Raw genomic sequence first — 4,773 nt, 5'->3', positions numbered from 1 at the left:
CTGTAAAATGTAAAATTAAATCGTGTCTTCAACAAAGAATTATGATGACCATCTTCTTTACCTACTAGCCATACCCATTCTGTTTTCTTTTTCTCTTTACACATCTAATATCAGCATTCTCAGTTGTAGTGGGTAGAGCTGAGTGCTGCCAAAATATGTTGGTGTGTTAACCCCTGGTACCTCTGAATGTGACTATTAGGAAGTAGTATCATTTAAATGTAACAAAACTAAATTGAGGTCATACTGGTTTAGGGTGGGTCCTAATACAATGACTTATAACCTTATAATAAGAGAAAAATTTGAACACAGACAGAAACAGGCACTGAAAAGGTCTGTATGAAAACTGAAGCAGAGTTATGCTGCCACAAGTCAAAGGATGCAGAGGATTGCCGGCTACCACCAGAAACCGGATGAGGCAAGGACAGGTTTTTTTAAAAAGATTTTTAATTGTCAAATAAAAATTGTATATATTCAAGATGTACGACATGACAGTTTCATATATATGAAATGATTACACAATCAAACCATTTGTGTGTGTGTGTGTATGCATGTGTGTTGTAAGGACACTTAAGATCTACTTTCTTAGCAAATTTCAAGTAAATAGTACAGTATTGTTAACTATAGTCCTTATGCTGTACACTAGGCCCAAAACTTATTTATCTTATAGCTGAAAGTTGTACTATTTACCCAACATCTCTCCATTTCCCCCACACTCCAGCCCCTGGCAACCACCACTCTACTCTCTATTTCCATGAGTTCAATTTTTTTAGAATTCAAATATAAGTGAGATAATATATTTGCCTCTCTACATTTGGTTTATTTCATTTAGCATAACTAGGGAAGGATGGATTCACAAATTAGGAAGGGATAGATCCTTCCTTAGAGTCCTTGGTGGGAGCATGGCTGTGCTGACCTCTTGATTTCAGACTTGTAGTCTCCAGTACTATGAGAGAATACATTTCTATGGTTTGAAGCTACAGGGTTTGTGGTAATTTATTATGGCAGCCCTAGCAAACTAATACACCAGAGACCTGCCTTCCACATCTTCTCTTTTTTCAAGGTGTCTTTGGCAATCTATTCCCTTCTTTTGAATTCTTCTTCTACCACAATTGAATAACTTCTAAATCATGATCTATCTATCTATTGAGTTCCGGCTCTGTATTTCTTACTCTATTCTTAACATCATCACCAAGGTTTCCTACAGGAGCATCACATCCAGCATATGAAGTCCATCATCTTCCTGCTAAACTTGAGTTACCCCTTTCTGGTTGTGGTCCCACCATCCTTCTAGTTTCCCAGACTTAAAGCGAAAGGGCCATCCTTGGCTTCTCTGCGGTCTTTTACCCATCCTGTCCACCACTAACCCACAGACGAAGTTGGTTTTCAGGTCCCTGTGGACCATAACACACACAAAACTCTGTTTTTTAATACCACCTTTACTGGGCTAGCCCAACAGCCCTCTGACAGATTCATTTCTGTTAGTCTCTTGAACACATTATTCACTTTATGCATTCCTTAAAAATTATGCTGTGTAAAGCTCTGGTTGTGTTATTCCATTGCTTAAATGACTTAAACATTTCATTACTGTCTTCCGAATAAAATCAGACTGATGTGAATGTCCTCCCTCCTCAGAACCCACTTCCTTTTATCCTGTTTTCTTCTAATACCCCTTAGGTACATTATTTATCTAAATCAATGTTGTTTTCTTTACTTAAGTTTTTATACCTCAATGCTTTTTTTGTAGCTGTTGATCTTATATCTTTCTACCTGTATTGTTTTTTCTTTATTATCCAGAAGTTAAACTCTGGCCTCTTATTCAAGTTTGAAGATCACCTCCTTTGGTTCTTTTTTTCTTTTTTTGAGAAGGAGTCTCACTCTGTCACCCAGGCTGGAGTGCAGTGGCTTGATCTTAGGTCTCTGCAAGCTCTGGCTCCCGGGCTCACGCCATTCTCCTGTCTCAGCCTCCTGAGTAGTTGGGACTACAGGTGCCCGCCACCACACCTGGCTAATTTTTTGTATTTTTAGTGGAGACAGGGTTTCACCATGTTAGCCAGGATAGTCTCAATCTCCTGACTTCTGACCTTGTGATCCACCCGCCTCGGCCTCCCAAACTGCTGGGATTACAGGCGTGAGCTACCGTGCCTGGCCTTCTCTGGTTCTTAATCAACGTTATTCCTATCTGAAGTCTTACGTACACTTTTTTTTTTTGGTTGAGACAGGTTCTATGTATGTTCTGTCACCTGGGCTGGAGTGCAGTGGCATGTTCATAGTTCTCTGTAGTGTTGAACTCCTGGGCTTGAGCAGTCCTCCCACCTGTACCTGACCTAAGTACTCTTGTGTACTCTTTCAGATTACAAGCTCACTGAAGGGAAAGACATGATTTATCTAACATTGCACCTAACTTAGTGCCTTGGACACAGCAGACACTCAATAAAAATCTTTGAATGAATCAGTGCCTATTTCAAATGAAAGCATAATCATTTAAAATGCTCATGGCTCTGATTATTTAACTCTGATTACCTCCTTTCCTCTCTACTGACTCTAAACACTTTTAAAAATCTGTGTATTTTTGGCAGCATTACCCCCTCACATCCTCCAGATCATGTTATCTCCTTGTCCCCAATTATCACAATAGAATACATTAAGGAAGGCTCCTCAGTTAAAGGATGCTACTGCTTCTTTTAAGACACCATGCATGCATTGTGTTTATTAAGTATTCTTAGAAAACTTTGTGTTTAAGTCAAATTGTTGGACAACATAGAAGTCATGTAAGAGATTTGCTTCCAATGTGTTTTACTAGCTGAATGTGTTTACTTGTATGCAGAACATTCTTGGAGACTAAATTGTCAACTCTTGTAGGGTGGAGGGGCTGGTGCTATTTGCATAGCTACGGAAGACAGAGAAAGTGTCTGGATTTGTTCCAGGTTTGAAAGAGAATTTCTGCAGCTGAACCAGGCTTCCATCCCACTGTCTTGAGGACATACCACTTGGGAGTAGCTGAGAACGGGGAATGCCAGGTGTTGGCCGGGAGCTACCCAAAGAAAGATGTCCTCATACCTGAATCTTTCCTAGGAACCTCTAGAACTGCTCTGCCTTCTTAAAATCATGTTCGTAATCTCAAAAGTGGTGAAAACTATCTATACACAATTCAGAAACAGAAAGGCCAGATCTCCTTACTTAATACATTGCGTATTGCTTAATACCAAGAACTAGTAGATTTTTAATGAAATGTATGTTGATCTTATAGTTTATTTTATGTCCTTTTTTGCTTATCTGACCTTTCTTACCATGAAGAGACACTTTTTATGAAGCTAATGCATATTCATGAAGATAAGTCCCAAACTGAATAAAACAACTTTTTTTTTTTTTTTTTTTTTTTTTGAGACAGAGTTTCACTCTTGATGCCCAGGCTGGAGTGTAATGGCACGTTCTTGGATCACTGCAACCTCCACCTCCCCAGTTCAAGCAATTATTCTGTCTCAACCTCCCAAGTAGCTAATTTTTGTATTTTTAAAGTAGAGACAGGGTTTCACCATGTTGGCCAGGCTGGTCTTGAACTCCTCATGTCAGGTGATCCACCCACCTCAGCCTCCCAAAGTGCTAGGATTACAGGCGTGACCCACCACTCCCGGCCATAAAATGACATTCTTTATGATGCTTCTTCAAAGATGATACTTCAAGTGTAGAATGACATTAGAAAGGTCAAAATTAAAAGAATAAAATTACTTTAAAGTGAATCATATTTATAGAGAAAAGGCTCACGTTTCCAGCGGCAAAGAAGGGGTGACTTAGGATGATTGTATGTTGCAATAATGTTTACAGAAAACTTTTTGTTATATATCATGCTTATTTGATTGTCTCAAAGGGGCTTGTAGTTCAGTGGAAGAAAACAAACACTGGACTTTGTGTCCTGAGAGATTCTCCTCCAGGCCATGTGATCAGCTTCCAGTGTAATGTTGTCAAAGCACGTCACCTGCATGGGTGGGCCTAGCTTTCCTCACCTGTGCTTTGAAGCCAGTTGCAAATCTGAAAATCTGGATACAGATTGAAGGGCAATGGCAGCCCATCTCTCCCTGAGTGCTCATGATACGCCACAACTTGTGCTAAGCACTTTACATGCATCAACACAATCTATTTTCCTAGCAGCCCTCAGCCTCAAGAGGTGCAGCAACCTGCTCCAGTCCATTGAGCTGGTAAGTGACAGAGGCGGAATTTGAATAAATCTGTCTTATTTACCACTACACTATGCTGCAAGGACAATGAGGGAGGCAGTGGAGTTAGGAGGTTTTTAAAAAAAGTCAGGACTCTTTTTCTCTCCTTTTCTCACTGAAATAAAGTATTTCAGAATATCTGTTATCGATGAAAAATTGTATTTCTCAAGGAGTTAACGGGAACTAATATGTGCATGAGACTCCATAGCAGGAAAATATACTTGAGTAGGATTCAGGACACCTCATATCAACTCCTCAATCTTGCATTAGAAACCTTGGGCAAGCCACTTAGCTCCTCCATGCCTCAGTTTCTTCATTTGCAAATTTGAAATAATTCTGTTCTGTTGAGCTAAATGTCCACAAAATACACAAAGTATAAAGTAATTAACGAGGTAAATTTTTCCACATAAACTTCCTCAATTACCAACCCACCTTTTCTCTTCCTCGCCGAGGGCGGCAAGGAGAGAATGAAGAATTTGCATCAGTGGTCTTGGCCAGTGGTGTGGATATCTGAGCAATTAACTCTAACTTTAGCTGTGCCTCTGATAGACTGATCTCAATG

Source organism: Papio anubis, chromosome 12 (assembly GCF_008728515.1).
Source record: "Papio anubis isolate 15944 chromosome 12, Panubis1.0, whole genome shotgun sequence".
Taxonomy (NCBI): Eukaryota; Metazoa; Chordata; class Mammalia; order Primates; family Cercopithecidae; genus Papio; species Papio anubis.
This window is presented reverse-complemented; position numbering follows the sequence as displayed.